The sequence below is a fragment of the Phasianus colchicus genome, chromosome 7 (genome assembly GCF_987193195.1).
Source record: "Phasianus colchicus chromosome 7, bPhaCol1.hap1.1, whole genome shotgun sequence".
Taxonomy (NCBI): domain Eukaryota; kingdom Metazoa; phylum Chordata; class Aves; order Galliformes; family Phasianidae; genus Phasianus; species Phasianus colchicus.
In genome coordinates, this window is record NC_143442.1 from 17,852,721 (window position 1) to 17,872,162 (window position 19,442).

General features: G+C 38.5%; 1 protein-coding gene across 12 annotated transcripts in view; it reads right to left on the reverse strand.

The window, feature by feature from the left end:
* Positions 1-19,442, reverse strand: part of LOC116232900 (sodium channel protein type 2 subunit alpha-like) — a 364,152-nt gene that overhangs the window by 50,409 nt on the left and 294,301 nt on the right. For 6 of the 12 annotated variants that reach the window (XM_090143920.1, XM_090143925.1, XM_090143923.1 and 3 more), the window contains 3 exons: positions 9,007-10,511; positions 8,617-8,722; positions 7,999-8,104 (listed from right to left, as the gene is read on the reverse strand). The exons of 1 other annotated variant lie outside the window; for it this stretch is intronic. The gene's annotated coding sequence lies outside the window, so the exon portion shown is untranslated. Of the gene's footprint in view, positions 1-5,918; positions 6,126-7,998; positions 8,105-8,616; positions 8,972-9,006; positions 10,512-19,442 lie in introns of those variants that run through there. 5 more of the 12 variants (XM_090143915.1, XM_090143917.1, XM_090143916.1 and 2 more) reach the window with 5 other exon arrangements.

Consider the following 19,442-nt stretch of genomic DNA (forward strand, 5'->3'; position numbering starts at 1 on the left):
AAAGAAATACAATTGATTCAATTTTTAAAAATATAAAGATCTACAAAGTTCACAATTCTCATTGCTTAATTCTATATTTTTCCGTTCCTTTCAGGTGTCACTAATTCTGAAACATCTTTTCTGGGCTGAAACTGAGGGTCATGTTATCAATGAAGTGCTGGGTCACAGCTGAGATATTTGAGAATAAGCTGAGATTTTGCTTTTTTGGTTTTAAATAAAAAGCAATTCAATCTTTTTTTACTTGTGAAAGCAGAGTAAATCCTTCTAAAAATGACACCAGTTACACACATGCAAAAATATTTTTCTTTAAAAATATGGTATAAAACATGAAGCTTATTATTTCCTAAATGACCTTAGTGGGTTTCCTATTGTCAGCTGGGACAGAGTTAACTTTCTTCCTAGCAGCTGGTACGATGCCCTGTTTTGGATTTAGGGTGGGAATAGTCTTGCTAATGCACCATTTCATCCTGCACTAAGTGAAGGACATTGCTTCATATCACGCTGTCCTGCCAGTGAGGAGGCTGAGGGTCCACAAAGAGCTGGAAGGGGACACAACCAGGACACTGACCCATACTGCCTGAAAGAGCATCCCATCTGTGACAGACAGTGACAAAACTGGGGGAGCTGGCCAAGGTGCTGGGAGCTGCCTTTGCTCAGGGACTGGCCACGCATCCATTGGCTGATGGTGAGCAATTGCACTGTGCATCACTTGTTTGTTGGCTCTTATTCTATCTTTTCCTTCCTTCCTCCACTCCCCCCATGGTTTGAATGGTAGTTCAAACCATGAAAACTGCTGTCTCCTAACAAGTAAATGGTCATGTTCCTGGACCAGTTCCTTCTGACTGCACTGAATGTGTGATCTCTAAATAAAGACCTATCAGGTTGTGATTAATTAGCAAGGAAGCCGGTCACCTACATGGCCCCTTAAAATGAGGTGACTCTAAATATGAAGTTTCCTCTTCCCCACCATTCCTCCTATGTCCATACATACCTAAGCAATGACTTTACACAAGATTTTCATCAGTATTGATCACCTCACTGACTGTTTTCAGAGCCTCATTCTCTGCTTCCTCTTTCTTCAGCTGACCTGTAAATATTTAAAGGTAACCAAAACAAGAAGCATCTAACCAGGAATTTCAGCTCTGGGATAACAACTCTGACTATCAAGGTAGGAGGAAAAAAAAAAAAAAACACAACATCCTGTACATCAGAAAATAAATCCAGTTAAACTTGCAGCAAATTAGAAGTTTTACAACAGAACGTTGTAAAGCATTTATACAGGTTGCAGCTATACAACAAGTGGTGTTTTCCTCTGCCTCTGTTAATTTGACTGTATACGTTTAAAATTCTGAAGATACTGTACGCCTCCAAATCACTATGTTTATTTCAATTCTTTTCAGTTTTCCTGCTTGACTACAGACCTTGCTGAAAAGAAGAGTTCCCAGCTAGAAGTGAGATGAAGACATAGGAGCTGAGTAGGATTAGCACATCATCATCTGCTGGCCTCAAGGTCAAGAAAACGTATAACCCCCAGGTACTCGGTACCAGAGAAGACACAGATGGATTTAGGGCAAATTAAGCCTAACTCCCTACTAGATGGCTGACCTCCAAGTCAAACATTTCCTTACTGGCTGGCCAGAATCCCAGAAGATAGATTTCTTGCTATTATAATGGGCTTGCATGTTACTTGATAGAGTCAGACAGCCAACAAGTGTACACATGCCAATGAAGCATTTGGGTGCTAGAAACAAAAAGCTCCTTTCTGTCTGCTATCTGATCAAATATCAATTTCTTCTACACACACGGCTAACTGTCACCCCATGAGTTGCACAACGCTGTCTAGCCCAGGAAGGCAGGCATCAATGCGGGTGCAGTGAGGAGCGAGGAGGAAGAGATAGAGACACAGGGATGGCTATGAGAAGAAAATGAGGGGTGAGATGCTCTAGAATTCCTAATGGAAAGAAGAGAAACCCTGTGAAGGCAGTAGGAAGGAGAAGATACAGTCTTACAGAACCCACCACGGCCTATCTGCCATACAGAAATTATTTACACACAAGAAAAATATTTAGGCAATACAATTACCAAGAACATTGTAAATATTCCAAGAGATGCATCATACATCTGGGAAATTTTGAGACATATTTATGAACACAGTCAGATTTCAAATGGCATACTTAAAGCACACAATAAACTTTGTAACTGCACTGTAGAACATAAATCAGTACTTGCAACAGCACGGAATTACTAGCACCTTAGAATGAGATCTAAGAGGGTTTCAAGATTCAGTCTATTTTTTATTCTTCTCCTTAATACTTTCTCAATTTTATTATGTACTCACTTCCATACCAAGATCATCTGTACGGTAAATTAGAGTTGTTCAGACACAAAGCCAAATGGTGAATCAAATGCAGAGGGTTTGCCTTGTCATTTCCAGGAACTCAGGCAGCAAGTCTTGGCGGTCTCTTAAGTAGTATCCACAGGAAAGACAAAAGCTCCCAGAAATTACATGCTGCTGTGGGTGCATTATCAACAGCATCAGATATTCAGATATTTATCCAGGCAAGGATGTCGGGCAGCAGCACCAGTTCCTGTACCCGTACTGCCCCTGCATGCAGAGAACTGCTCCCAATGAATATGTCCCCAGCACCTGCGCAGAGGCAGACACCACCGCGAGGGCACAAAGGGATGCTTTGTGCCTCTTCACAGGTCAGTCTCTCTGAGAAATTTTAAAGAATTTTATATCCAAAAGTTCAGGGTAACATTCCAAAAAGCATCTTCTTCAAAAGACACTGCTTCAGGCTAACACAAAAATAAAACAGATCTACATGTCAATAACCTCAACAACAGAATGATAAGCCAAGAGAATCAACTAAAAGTGTAGATGAACAAGGCACTGACATTTAAAATTTGTCTGAGATATATCACACAAGTGCATTTACTCCAAGAGATTTTGTTGCTTCTCTCTTATTTAACTTGTTGAACTCCAGGCAAGAAAATTTCATTCAGCCAGTAAGTCTAATTTGGACAGAATTTCTACTGAAGTAACTGTATTGAGCTTATCAAAATACATTCAAACTTCTGCTGTTTTTTTTTCTTTTTTCCAGAACGCAACAACAACATGCAAGACAGTTTAGCTGTTCACTTCAATTTCTGCATTGCTGCTCAATTTCTACAGTGGAATTCTCCCAAGATTTTAAGATACATTATTGAACTCATTACATAGTATGAGAATGTACAACCTGTAGTTAGAAATGCAAGAGTTTATCTACCTGGATATAAAATAGTTAACGGTGACAAAAGCCTTAACAACAGAAGCCAGATAATTAATGGAAATTTACTCCTGGAGTTGAGTGGTTGTGCTGGTTGAAACGTTCAACAATAAGAATGACTCAACTCTCCCTAAGGAGCATGACATCTCTGATTATTATTGATAAATACGGTCTTGTCCTGAGCTGAGCCTACAATTTACTTCAACAGAAGAGAAAAATCTTTATGAAAATTAAATTATACCAGCCTCCACACTGTGCGTTCTGCACTGTATGCACGTATGCACTCCCAAAGGACATGCTGTATTACTAGGCATCCAACTCAACGCCCCAATAAAAAAATAAAGGAGGACACGTGCTTAAAGGATTGGGCCCAGGCATACAATATTTCTTTGCAATGCAATAAAGCGGAATGTCTTCTCCATGCTATCACTGCTTATCAGTAGTAACGATGTATTATTAATAAATGCTTACACGAAAAAGAGCGTCATATTTACCATCTTTTCTACACTACATCAAAGATTCCTCTCTACTTCAAACATAATAAATGAGTATTAAAATATAATACTGAAGAGGAAAATGTCCATATCAATACTGTACTGCTGGAAATAAAGCCTGAGATTAACAAAATTGATTAAGAAGCCCAGTAATTTGTTCACACCCCATACTATTTATCTACACTTTGCATTTCTTTTAATGAGTGTAATTAAAAATCAATACAATCCATCACACTGATTTCCATTTCTCTCTGCCAAACTTCAGCTGCAAACACTAAATTATGAGAGAATTTATTGAGAATGAAAAGGGAAACTCTTGCTTTTGTGTTTCTTAGGAATCACATGAAAGTATCTATGAATGCATTAGCCTGACTCACATCTTGCGTTTTCATAAACTGACATTCACACAAACTTAACTATGTACCTTCAAAAGATTATTAAGATCACAATATTTTTAAAAATATGTAAGAAAGAAGTAAAAACAAGAGCCTAGATGAAATTATCTTCTTAAATCCCTAACATACATATGTGAAAGAGGCAGAGTGTGGCTGCAGTGACCTGAAACCACTCTGTCTGCCTGACAGCTAGCCTGGCACTGGGCAAACCAGGTAGGACCCAGTGCCTGCTTCCACCTGCCCAAAGGCTCCATGCATGATGCCATGGCTGGGCTCTGCCTCCCCACCATGACACACCCTTTCCCATCAGGACCACCAAGGAGCCCTGAAGCCCAACACACAGGATGATTACTTTGTATTTGTGTCCAACAGCTAGTTGAACAACAATGCAACTGATCAGATCCTAATAAAAAGATCTTCAGTCCAGATAGAAGTGAGAGGACATTAGCCACCCAATACTCACATAAAAATGGCAGTATCAAAACTGCCATTCATTCTATATGAAAATCCACACCATAATAGTGCTGTTTTGCTATATATATATCGGATGATAAACACATCATTACATAAATTCATCTTCAAAGTATTAAAGCGTATTTATTTTCTTTATTTTCCTAACTCTCATGCATACGTATTTGCTCTAAAGCTTCACTGGAATAAAACCCACAGTTTTCACTTCCACTACTGAACTTTGCCTTTTCCACTGCCCCCAAATTAAAAGTGTTTTTAATGCGTCCCAGAAACAAGACATGTTGGTAAAAAAGACACATTATTTACGTAGGTATACATATGTAGGGGAGAAGTGTACTGACACTTATTTTCTGGAGGAAAATCTTTCCCGTACATGACTTTTCACTAAACAAACACATGCTTTAATAAAAGGGCTGTTCCCAAGTTTATTTTCTTAACAAGACACTGAGGTCAAAGTAGTACCCTTTGTTTGGAAAGCATGGAGTATTTCTGCACCACTACCACTTCTACAGAAACAAAATCACCTTGCTCCCTCTGAAGCACAAGATGGAATGCCAAAAGTGTAAAGTTAAGGTAACACGGTGTCTAAGTGCAAGGAATGCATCAGGTTCTGATTTACCATGTGAACTCCCCAACAGTAAGGCTGCCAGATGTGGCAACATGCTGTTGTCCTTTGTAGCTATTCCTGTTGCTCGCTGTCCACCATGCACTTTTTCGATCTTCCCACAACTGTGGTCACTACTGCTTAGCAACCAGGGGAACATGAGAGCAGACAGCAAAATCCTCCCCCCATAGCTCACCCTGCTCCATCTCCACATCATAATGTACCTTTCATGGCCAATTAAGAGGAATGTGTGTTCTGTGGGGCCACAGAGACAGCGAGCAGGACCTCAGGGGTGGCACGGGCTGAGCAGAGGTTCCTTGGCTAGGTGCATGCATGGAGAGCGAATTTAACAAGCTGATGACTGAAAGATCCTGATATATGTGGGTAAAACAGCTCCCCAAAGGGTTATGCCAATTAATATTTAAAAAGGGGGAAGGGGGAGAAAGAAGGGAGAGAAGAGAAGGAAGAGGAGAAAGAGAAAGAAAGAAGAAAAGAAAGAGCTGAATATCAAGGCGACGGGGAACAGAAGAGCTTTATGCGGCGGCATAAAGCCCTCAGCACTCCAGCCGCCCTCATGGCCGAGACCAGAGGGTCACCAGAGGGCCAGGAGCTCGAGAGCAGCACCGAGAGAGCAAAGTGCCGACGAAACCCCGCTAAGCAGCCGGGAAAGCAGCTACTCACTCACTTTTCCCATGCCACAGGTAGGTGCTCCTCCTCAGCGCTACGCGGCCGCTGGTCGCCGCGCACCGCGCCTCGAGCCCTCAGCTCCGCGCCGCAGCCCCGCGGAGCCCCGCCCGGCCCCGCCTGAGGGAAGAGCCGCGGCCGCCGCCGCCGCGCCCCCTGGCGGAGGCCAAGGACGAGGCGGGGCCCGAGAGAAGGGCCGGTTCCGCCCAAGGAGGACGGGGGAAGTATCACTGTGGAACTAGGAGATCTCGAAAGCCTCGGGGTGCCGTAGGAAGGCGGCGGCCGCGCCCGCCTCAGTCGAGGCTCGCGGCGGCCGCGGAGGGCGGGAAACCGGTCTCGCGGTTGGGCGCTGCTCCGGGGCGGGCGGCAGGGGGCGCTCTGCTGGCTGCAGGCTTCAGGGCAACGCGGGCGTCTGAAGAGCGCTGGGCTCTGAGTCCCTACAACTCGAGTTCTTAAAACGTGCATCTAAAGCCTAGGTGCTGGCTACAACCAAGCCCACAGCTTGTATTTCTGAAGGGCTCCTGGCATGGCCTGTGTGCGCTGCACTTACTGCCCCGGTAATGTTCTCGGGAACTCTCTGGAGCACTGCACAGACTGCTTACAGCTGTTGTTTTTATCTGTGGTCACAGACAAACTGCTCATGACCTAAATCCACCTGAAGTCACTGGAAATATCTTAAAATCTCTGCTGCTTCCAAGCACAAGGGCAACATAACATGGTTTTGATGTTAGACAGTACAAGTTTTGCATTTGCTTTTCACAACAGAGTAATAATCCAGGTGATAGCAATCCTTCTTTGGACATAGATCTCTTTGGAAATAGATTTCTTAGGAGCTACAAAACACACAAACACCACAAAAGTAAGTCTGAAACTGTTCAGATGTGATCTGTTTTCTGCACTCATATTTACTTGCTTCTAATCCATTATGGGCATAAGATAACGGGAGGAAAGAGGTGCTGAAAGACTGCCGTCCTCTTCAATTTTACCATGTTAGGATGGATAACGGGTCATGTGTTTCTCTGACACACTTGGGCATTTCTCCAGGTCATGCTGGATTTGATACCCACTCCCCAGCCCTGCAGAGCCTCCAACAGAGCCAAGTTTGTCTTTGAGGCAGGACAAGCCTGATATTCCATACATGGATGACTATGGAGCTGGCTAATAGCGGCAGTGCATTTAAAAATTATCGCACTTCACAGAACCAATGTATTTACTTAGAACACAGAATACTAAAATAAATCATTTGTTATATTATGTTAAAACAGGCCATTCAAAAGCTTTCCCACATGGATGTGGTGTTTTTATACAAGAGAAAGGATTCTAACTGGAATAGCTGATCAGTATGTGACAGACTTCATCAGACGCAATAAACCCGTTTCTGAAGAGTGAATTGCAATAGTTAAAGTCGCAGCACCCCCGAGTGTTCAACGTGGGTATTGCTTCATAATCAGTACATTTCTTGGAATCACAGTATCCCTAGTTAGAAGGAACCCACAAAGATCACTGAGTCACAGTCACGCACATGAGCACCCAAAAATCAAACCATAATACTGACAATATTGTCCAAAGACTCCTCAGCAGCTCGGGGCCCTGTCCACAGCCCTGGGCAGCTGCTCCACGCCCACCATCCTATGGTGAAGAACCTTTTCCTAACACATACCTGCCCCTCTCCTGACACAGCTCCATGCCGTTCCCTCAGGCCCCGTCACTGTCACACACAGCAGAGCTCAGCGCTGCCCCTCCGCTCCCTGGAAGGGGCTGCAGCTGCCATGAGGCCTCCCTTCAGCTCCTCTGCTCTGGGATGAACAAACCCAGGGACCTCAGCTACTCCACATGCATTTTACTCTCTAAACTCTTCACCATCTTTGTAATTATCCTTTGGCTGCTCTCTAATAATTTTATCTCTTTTTTATATTGTGGTGCCCAAAACAGCACCCAGTGCTCAAGGTGAGGCTACACAAACACACAGTACTACTGCATTACCACCTAAGAAACACAGAGTTTACCAGGGACATATTAACTTTCTGCAGTACACAGACACATAACAGAAGGTACCCCCACATACATGGATAATGTGTTACCTGTGATCACGTTTTAAACACATCCTCCAGCACTGTGTTGCTTTTTAAATTCCAGTTTTGTCCTTGTAACTACAGACTTCTGATTTCTCTTGGTGAATCTCTGTCTCTAGGCACAAAGAAGTCCGTGTTAGATTTCTCCCTGAATTCCCCATTTAGAAAGAACAAAGTAACTCACTGGAGAGTCCTTCAAAATATCATTGGCCAAGGAGGTGTAGCCCGGAAGTCAGAAGCCTCCATTATACTACAGAAAGAGAGAACATCACCAAGAGTGAAATTATAGCTTCTCCTAAATATCAAAAAACACCATGTGTAAATCAACAGAAAACAGAGAATTTGAAGTTAGCAAAGTAGCTAGTAAGTAATAGAAAATATGAATGACAAAACAAGGCTGTCTATGTTTAAGGGCTTTTATTGTATACCAGAACAGTTGGCCCAAGAATTCGCCCGTAAGGATATCAAGTTATTTTTGGGAGTGGTTATACAACAAGCAGATTCTTCTCTGGGGTGTTTATGGCCACACTGTTAAGGTAAAGAAAGCCCAGATGCCAGCCTAGTTGTCTTGGTAATGTATGCCCGTAGATGGAGATGGTAATCTGGATCTGGCAACAATGGACTCACCTGTTTGCACACACTGCACAGGCAGGTAAAAAAACAGCAGCTCTTACAGTGACCTTCACTTCTTGGAAGGGCAGTCGTGACAGTGGAAGTAGGATGAGGCTTCTCTCTAGTGTACATGATGAAAAATTGATGGATGAGAATAGTGTGTTATATCACACATAGAGAACATTTCAATTTGCATAACATGCATGCATTAGAATCACAACAGGAAAGCTTGACTGAGAAGCTCCTTATAAATATACATTTTCATGCTTTTTTGTTGTTGTTGTTGTTAATAGGTTGTCTTAGCATGAGGCCTTATACTGTTCACGAGATAAATGAGAATGAGGCAACAAAAGAAATAATTAAAAAAAAAAAAAAAATGATGCAAATCCTTAAGATTCTATTCACCTGAAAAAGAAACTGCAAGCTTTTCAAGTGATAGCATCCAAGAAGCGCACCTAGTTGTCACGAATCTTTCAATGAGTCTTCAGTGGAGAAGAGATTATTTAGTAATGTGGCCAGTGAACATTATTCACTTAATTGAGAGAAGAAATTCAACAGCTTCTGGTCCTCCCTTGCTTCCCCCACCTCTCTTCCCAGCATTGCTAATAAATGAAGGGGCCAGCTGCTGTTTGTTCTGTCACTTCCTCTGCAACTGGCATGGTACCCAGTGAGAGGCTGTACCCCTGGGAAAACAGTGATCAAACAGTTTATAATCTCATCAATCCTATGCATATTGCAGTGCACAACTTGCTTTAAGTCTACCATTAGAGAAGTAAAGCACGGATACAAACGTGCACAATATAAACATATTGGACCCTTTTGTAACTTACTGTAGGGATCCTGCTTTAGCAGGAGGCTTGGACTGAATGATCTCCAGAGGTCCCCTCCAACCCCTGCAATTCTGTGATCCTGTGGGAAGGAAATGTCTTGTACCTATCTTGATATAAATGAGTCAAATGAAAGTAAAAACCAAATGGAAGCTGCTATGGTTTGTAACTAGACACGTGTATTTTCTCCAAAACCTAGCAAAGAAATGTTGACCTTTTCAGTCAGTCTTATCTACTTTCCTACTTACAGTAGATCATCTTAAAGTACAGAACAGACTTGCACTTTGCCCAAACCTGCTGCCAAATAATAGTATTACCATATAGTGCATAACTGTTCTAACTTTTCATTCATGGACATGATAAAAAATGAGACACTTCATAATAGGCTTCAAAAGGTCTAGTCTTCTGCATCATATTTCCAACTTGGCATCAGGCCATGTTAAAGTCACAATGCTTGCATTAATGGACAGTTTCCTCCCAAGGACTGGATTGATGCAAAATGAAAATAAGCCAAGATCAGCATAATTCCCAATGCTTACAAACAGTCAAAAACAATTTTATCATTGGAATTCCTTAATGCATACTTATATTACCTTTGTCTTAGTCAACAGTTGCCCTTTTTCTTCTAAAGTCATGCCATCTCATTTTACTAACCACACTGTTTGATTCCTTTCTGGCATTACATTATCAATCTTTTCCCAGCTTTTCTTTGCAGTGGCTTCTCCTATATGTTAGGATAAATCATTCACATGGCACCCTACAGCAGAATTGTCACGTGTGAACTCATTCTAGGACAGTGGTCTAAGAATTCAGCATCAAATTCAATGCAATTTATTTTTTGATGGTGTTGAGTCAGTATAGCCATGCCAAAAGTTTCAGTACTTAAGAAGAAGTAGTAAAGGCAAAAATGCTATGTCATGAGGTGCTGCTACTGCAGCCCTACATACCAAAGGACCAGCTTCAGCTCATTCTGAAGTGCTGTTGCATCAAACTGCTTACTAATAGTAGAAAGTATTGTGTTGCTGGCTCTGTGATTCCTTTGTTCTTCTCCATAGCTTGTGTCATCTGGCTTGTGACACAGAACTGGGGGACAACAAGAATGGAGGTGTTAAAACCTTTCAAAGTCTGTTAGTGAACTAGAAAGTGACTAGGAAATAACCAAACTAAAAAATGCTGGAAAAGCAAATAGCAGTAAAAAACTGCATTTAAGACTTTTCCTGCAGAACAGCCCATTCAAATTTAAGCAAAAACAAACTGATAAATATACAAAGATATTTAGAAGAAGCATATTAAATGTCTCATTAAGCTGCCTTGTCTCTGCACTTAGAAGAAGAAAAGCACTTTCTTTGTCTTTGTCTTCAAGCACTTAGAAGCAGAAAAGAGTGCTTGAAGACAAAGAATTGTACAGTGAGTAATGAATTAATTAATTTGCTGCTTCCTCCTCACCATCTTTCAACATTCCAACAACCATGTTTTCCCTCCAGTCACCTCATACTGAAATGTGCATGTGAAGAAATTTCTGCATTTCCACATATAACATACGCTGTTACACCCATGAGTGTGTAATATTAAAAAATTGGGAAGTTGTACATAGGTGAAAAATGTTATTTAAAATTGTTGTAAAAACGCACTTCTGATTAGAAAGAAAACAAAAAATACATTCTTAATAATAAATATGTATTTAGTAAAAATGGTAAAAGCATTTCAAAACCACATCAGTATAACCTTTTAGCTCAGTTTCCAATCCTAAAATACACACAGTAGAAAAATTGGATTCACTTTACATACATGAAATCTATACTTGTATTCTGACAAAAACTTTAGATAATTTTTACTGAATTAATATTAAAGATAAATGTGGACAGAGATTATTCCCCCTACCTCCCTTCCCCCCAGAAAAAACACTCAAGCAAACAAACAAAAAAAACCCACAAGCATTTCTTCAACTATTCTAAGTCTTTTTTACCCACAAGTTCATTAAGTTTTCTCTCCATTATTTCTAATATTTGCATAATTTCTGTCTTTAACTGAGAGAGAAATCCAGTTGTTGTAGTTCAGTGTCAAACTGCCCTGAAAAAAGGATTTCATGTGAGCATAAGATGTAGAAAGTGAGCACTTATTTCAGAGAAAGTATCTACTTTTCAAATTATATGTGTTATTAACTTTACCTTGCTGATGTTTATTCAAAGTCCATTTATAAGTCCGCTTATATTGATTTGTAAAGAAAATCCTGTCTATGTAGTTTATACAAATCTAAAAAACTTTAACAAGACTTCATAGCCACAGTCTCCATTAGAGGGCACCCTTATCTAAGTCATTTTAGTGCTGGTAAGGAAAGCTTAAATTAAAGCATACTTTTACTCTAAATTGATGTTTACACAAGACAACTTAGTTTCTTAAGATTTCCTCAGAATCTATAGGATCACCAAAATTAAAAAGGTTGTTAAGTTTTGTGTGGTAAAACGTGTTTATTTAACAAATACAGATTTGTTAGCAAGAAATGTAGTTTAGCTAACACATCTTGAAGTATAAGAAATGTTTTCTCCTTTATTTTTTTATTCAAACACATCCTATATCCTGTCTTATCATAGTAAAGTTGGGTTTTCTAATTTTGCTGCTAGGGAGCTAGTGATTGTTAACTACCACATCTAGCTCAATTAATACTGTTGCTCAGAGATAACATTTCAATGCAAATAAGACTATAATCAGCAGATAAAATTGTTTAATTCATGAATTGTCAATTTAAATTGCCATAAAATGTCTATCCATTTGCTAAGGTGCCTAGAAGGAAGGAATCCCATTTTAAATGTCAGAAATGTACTTACATTACTATCTGTTACCAAAAAATACTGTTCTACCACAAAGTTTTCACTCAACTGCTCCTCACATTCTGACAACCCAAACATTCCCCGTTTACGTGGGACTTGCACTGTTTCCAACTTCCTCTATTTGTCTTTATATTCTAGATTTCTCTCTCTCTCTCTTTTTCTTTCTTTTTTTTTTTTTTTTTTTTAAGGCTGTGAACACAGATGAATGGACTGATAACTGATAGAGTAATTGCTTGAAAAGCATTAAAATACTGGTTTTGACTGTCTCTTAGCCAGGATGAATACTGTTGGTCTTTCTTAATTTAAACTGTGAGTGTCTTTCTGGAAAATCGTGGTTTGGAGTAGGAAACTGAAATTTAGGGTGAGCAGTATTTGTCTTTGAAGATCTGCACACACTAGTCTTTTTAAAGGCTTTCCATAATTGTGAATAACCATTGAAGTTTTGTAGCTGTAACTGCTCAGCAGTTTTTCAAAGCAGACCGTAGGCCTCTTTGCCCATGCAATATAAGGTCTGATTTCAAGCACCTACGCTGGGAAATTTCTTCTTGAGGACTTTTTTCACCTGATGTTAAATACAATGGTACATGCAAGATCTCCCAAGCAGGCAGAATGCAAATCTACAAACAGATTCACCACATAATACTTGGAATGGAGGAAAAATCCCCAGTCTCTGCTGAAAACAGTATAACAACTTATGTAGCTCAGTGGCTCAGATAAACAGAGTATAACCATCAATTTTTTCACAGTGGCCTCAGAAGATAAGATTAAGAAGTTTTTTTGTAAGTGTTATGATTTAGCATCACATTTTGATTAGGAAACTTCCACTTCCTTCCCCCTCCTTTCCCCCCAGCAATTCAGCCTGAGTAACATCCGCTCTCCACTTAAATAAATTGAATCATCTGATGATGGACACAAATATACTGAGTTAAATTTTCTGTGCAGCTGTTTAAACAATGAAGGCCCACAAGTGACTGCTCGAGCCATTCCTGGTAGTAGTATTGCATTCTGCACCAAACTAGGAAAGAAATTGTTTCATAGAATCATAGAATGGTTGTTTCTTTCACAGGATTCTCCTGAAACATACATACTGAGCCAGAATTACAGCGTGGGTACCTCTATAAACATGGTTTGTAGAGTCTTATTTTTTAAGATCAGAACCTCTATATTAAATTTTGCAATGTGTTCTTACAATTAACAGCACATATTCTTGAAAACGACTCAGAAAAAGATGCTTGTTTTATGCCTTCATATTACTCTCAGGCTCCAACAACATAGAATTTGTTCCTCTATTTTCCAATTTAAATGACAACCCTCCACTAATCACAGAGATTTGCAAATGTTCTTGCATATGTGCAAGCTGCACAATGCTCCTTCTCTGTGAGAATTATTTTTTAAATAATTAAGAAACAGCTTTTTATAAAAGGAGATATATTCTCCTGATTTGTTCCACTGTCACGAAATGTCTGACTAAAGGAGAAAAAAAAGGCACAGTTTGTCAAATTGCTTTCCTGTTTCAAAAACTGCAATTGTTATTCTTTCTGATTACTGCAATACCATATCTTTGCTTTTAATTTACAGGAGTTGTCTATGGCTTAGGTATAAAGACAATAAATGAGCATGATGTAATTAACTTTCTGCAGCAGCTTTGCAAATGTTCACTATTTCAGTAACATTTTTTTTAGATTAAGTAATTTGCAGTATTAATTAAAATCTCTAATATTCTCCTGCAAAATACCAAAGTTATTTCCTATAAAATATATATTTTTTCTTTTTTTAATTTGTCTATGACTTCGCTAAAACACAGTAAAATCTTATGTAACAAAACCTAAAGAGAATACTGACAATTTATAGTTTGAAATTAACAAATTTGAAAATGTGTATAACTGTCAAATTATCATTTGTCTAATATGAAATAGTAAAATCATTACTTAATGGTAGCATAGTGAAATGGAGGTGACATTTGATATATGAAGTACTTCATAGAATCACAAAAACCTTAGAGTTGGAATGAACCTCTGAAGGCCATGCAGTCCAACTCCCCTGCAGTGAACAGGGACACCACAGCTACATCAGGCTGCCCAGGGCCTTACCCAGCCTCTCCTTGAAAGTCTCCAGGGATGGTGCATCAATCACATCGACCTGTTCTACTGCCTCACGATCCTCATATTGATTGTGTACTTGGTTACGCCCTATAATTTCAAATCTACAAGACCAAACCCAAGGAAGGCTGAAATATTAAGATCTGCAATGAAAATGGAATATTTATATACTGCTTACAGTGTCTGTTTAATCAAATTATGAGAAATAAACTAACGTTGCACCATTTCTTTCTCCTCTTACAATTTTTGTCATGATAATGAGATGTAACAGGCTTTAACATACAGAACTGGTAGGAAATGGGTCATTTCCAATTCCATAATTTTCAGTCTAAGACGACTTTATGGAGAGAACAAAAAAAGAAGAAGAATATAGAAAAAAAAAAAAGAAAAATATAAAAAAAGCCCTCCATAGGCCTTGGCACGAATGAGCATTTTGAGATCTTGTGTAATATATTGGAATACTGCTATCACCATGGCAGTTGTGAGAATGACAGAAAGCAGAGAGAACATTAGGTCGGTTCTTCTTGGATTCTATAAAGAAAATCCAACATGGCATTACGTAGAGAGGAAAAGAAAAAAGAATAGTTAAAATCAGGAGCATACGATTTTCAAGTAGATAGGATAAAACCTGTAACTTTTCAATGATTTTAGGGCTGATTTGCCATTCTGAATCTGTTTACATCAGTCAAAACTTTCAGCCCTGCAATCTGCTTTCCTATAATGAGCCAAAGCAGATCAAGAGAAACCACTTTGAAATGGGGTAAACAGTGCATCAGAAATCGAACAGCTTTTCAGAAGCACACAAAACAGCTGCAATTTCTTATGTAAATGTAATGGTGCACTACTGACTTGCCACTGCATAGCAGACAGATGGCAGCAGACAGCCGTATGAAATGAAGTAGGACTTCAACACTGACCTTCTGAAGCAAAATTCCATGAGTTAACAGAAATCCCATACAAGTTTGACAAGGTGTCTCAACATGGTTTCATGACCTATTTTTTTTTCTTTTTTTAAGCAGGATATAAGTCTGATGGAGATTTAAGAAAAACACTTAAAAATGTAGGCTAGCATATGGCTTAAACGTGATCACATACATTTTCTAAGCTTATTTTACTTTAGAACCTTTGAGTTTTGATTCTCATACGCAGCTTTCCAATAGCTTCGTTGCACACCTAAAACAGGAATTGTATTTATGTCAGCGACCTTCCAAAGAGGACATGAAGAAGTGCTTTTAGAAATATTTCACAAAACTGTCAGTCTTCAGTGAAAAGTCAGCAAGAACTTTCCGCAGAAACTGTTGAGGACTCTCATACAAGCAGAGACAATACTTAATGGGAAAAAAAAAAAAGTATATACACACACACACATATATATATTCTGGCAGCAGAACCAATATTGTTTAGAAGTTATTTGGGTACACACGACTTTCAGAGTATAAAGCAGATGAATAATAAAAAAAAGAAAATGACAAAATTTATGTCATTATCCTCATCTACTAAGGAAATACATCACCACTAACTTGAAGATTATTCATTTCATGACTTCCTGTTGGAAAAGTTCACACTGGTACAACTAGACTGGAAAATTACCTGTAGTGAGGTTCTCCTGGCAGAAGCTGTAAGATTTGAGGGCGCTGCAGATTTAAAACTCTACAGATTAAAGTGGAAATAGCAATCCTGTGTTGTCAATAGAATGCTACCAGACTGACGAAGCAGAAAGAACATTGTATGAGCTTTACAGACCCATGGGCATTATTTCTATCTAGTATAGGAAAGGATTCCTGAGGAAAAAAGTCTCAAACTTGCATTGCCCTAGTCCTGGGCCAACTTCATTTTTTGGCCACAACACAGTGCTTTCTGAATAAGAAAGCAAGCTAAGAAAATATTACTGTGATCACCACAAAATGAAAACATAAACATTTTTGAAAGATATCAAGAAGAAAGTTTCCATAAAGAAGAGTGTTTATCAGTCACTCACCATACATAAGGGATAGGTTATGAAAATATGAGGGAAAGCATATCAGTAGCACTTTTGTTTCCAGAATAATTTCTTAAAGACATTAAGAAGTACTATGTGAAAATCATCTGCATAATAACAGTCTAAAAGTTTCAGGCAACTAATAGTTTTGCAAAAAGAAGAGATATTATTAGTGCCCTCAGTGAGGGAAGATCTGGAGAGTTGTCAGACAGCAGAGCATGCAGATGGGCTATAACTGTTGAGAAGATTTAATTAAAAGTTTGCTTCTTATTCAAAAGCAAAAATAATGTAGAAAAAAATAATAAATCATTATTTATTACTTCCAGTATTAAAATATATATATTACTGACATATATATTTTTGACATTATATATCTGCAAAAAGTTCTTGCCTTTTACTAATAGCATGGTTTCAGGGGGATAAAGCAAGCAAGGTAGAAAGGTAGAGAAGCTGATTATATCTCCAGGATTGCAGAGGAGATACCATGGGCACACAGAGCGGTGAAATAATGTGATAGAACAGAAAGAAATCCAGAGCTGCTAGATCATTAGTTGAATTAGTCATTAAAATTATTCAGAGTCTGTCCTATTTCTATCAGCATATCAGTTTAAATGAGGGATAGAAAGTCAGGTTTTCTATAACAAAGCCTGAACACTCACAAATGTCTTTTCTTCAAGCCAGTTGCACCAACACAGCAGATGTAGTTATAGGCCTCGAGAGAGACTCTGTTTTCCTGTGCAATATATGGAATATGGAGTTGGTCAAGGTGACATTGTGGATAGAGCTGGAATTCTTTAGCATATATTTGATTAAATTACATAAGAAGACAATTCCAATGTCATTCCTCTGCTGACTGCTAAATTACTTCTACCAATCAGTCCAATGAATGCTTTGGGTTACATTTGTACTTCTTATTTATATAGTAAGATTTCGAACCCCTCTCATAATCCTCCTGTAAATTAATCCCCATTTATGTCCACATTTTAATTGCATATCTTACCAGATACCTATGTTATATTTAAGAGAGCAATCAAAAAAATGAACCATCAAATAAGTAACAGCTCAGAAAGAACATTTCACACAAGACTATCTTGAAATATATTAGTGAAAAATCACAAAAGCACATTTTTTCACCCTGTAGCTATCATGCTATAATTCCTGCATGAATGTACTGAAGCAGCTTCTAAATATTTTGTTGTGGGAACTACCCTAACTCACTTATGAAGGCAATGTCATGGCAACATCTTTGATTAACTTCTCATATTCACCCATACAGATATGTAAATAATAAAGTACATTTTGAGGCAATTTTGCTGATGCTTCAGAGGAGGATAACATTACCTAAGAACTGTACCAAACCCCTGAAGCCAGCTATACTTGTAAGCTAGCAGACTTTGAAATCTCAGAGGCCTTCCACTGAGTTTGAATGATAAGCACGGCTGTGGTGGCAGTCCCACAGTGGCAGGATACACAAACTGTCTGCTGCATGACAAAGGGAGAGTTGAATTGGATGCGATAAACACATCCTGGAGGGTCTGGGTCACCTGCACAGAAATTTAAATGGTCCTCTTTGACCAATTTTGTCCATATGGCCATTCATAGAAATGCTGCTGTCAACTTTTCAAATTATCTTAATTGTTGGCTTCTTTCTCTATGAAATCCTGGCCAGAGCATTTTGCTCGTGAAACAGTAGAATGAGTCTTTCATCTACATTTATGATGAAGGAAGAATAGTATAATCTCTTTGTAATCTTTCTGTTTGTAGCAGAAATGCTAATATGTAAAATACAGGACAATAACTAAATTTAAAATGAAAACAAGACATAATAATTTGGATAGGTATAGCACATTACTGTACAAAGGAAGTAGAGTAGAATGAAGACTGTTTTCCTTCCTTCAGTATAGAGAATTATACATAATATCCTTTTAAAATGGTAGAACCACTCAGCAGGTTTCATTCTTCTGTCTGTATCAGCATTTTCAGTGTGTCAGCCTAAAAGCTACTTTTACAATGTGCTTAAGAGCTTGAGCGATGAAACTGTAGAAAAATCTGGAGACAGCCTAACAGCCAAATCTACTTTTCCTCACTGAACAGTCACCAAAAGTATTTTGTCATATTTTACTGCATATCTCCTTGAAGAGTTTCATATAGTTAGACTGGATTACAATTTTCTATCTGCCTTCTCAGAGTAAGCCAACAGTGTCTGCTCATGGTTTTGGCAACAGTTCAAAAGTTACCTAACATTTTTATGATATATAAAAATACAATTCATATTTTGTGCATGTCTTGACTATTTTTTTGGGTGAATTATATTATTATATATGAATGCAATAAAAACTATATGAAATGCTTTAAATATTTACAACCAAATGGAAAAACTTCCTTTTAAATTCCCAGTATACTTTCCCCATCCCAGTTTTATAGGAGAAATAATTTCTCCAGGATATCATTTTTTAGCCTGTAAAGTATAATCTCCTGGATTTAATTAATTTTTCTTTTTCTTTAATAGCTTTACAGCACTATAACATCAGAAATAGAGTAATTGCTGTCAGGGACCACTAACATATTTTAAGCAGAATTCTTAAACTGAAGACATCTATTTTGTACCTTAAAAATTTGCAAAGGAAGATGAAGATGAAGAAAGGATGCAAAGGATTTGGAAGTTATTTAATACTTACTTCTGATATTTTGACTATCAGCAGGAAATGCTTTCATATTATAAGGGCACTTCATAGTTCTTTTACAAAAGTGCACAGTTTTGATTTTAAAGATTCAACGTATCTGTGAACAGTGGCAATTTAAAATAACCTTTCTGTTCCAAGTCATCCATATTAATATCACATCTAGTATTGCATGTGTCTTAACCTTGAAGTAAAAGCTGCTGGTAGAAGAACCATATGACATCTGCAGAAAATGTAAAGCCACCAAGGGAATGTTTTTAGGCTCAGGCTTAGGCTGTGCCTTGTAACTATATTTCTTTCAAAAAAGAAAAACACCAGTACTTCTTGCTGCAATCAGCATATATTTTCTATCTTGAATATAATACCCCATTTGAATTTCATTTTTGTGCGAGTGCTATCACCAGGACCTCCCCTGTGTACAGAGAAAA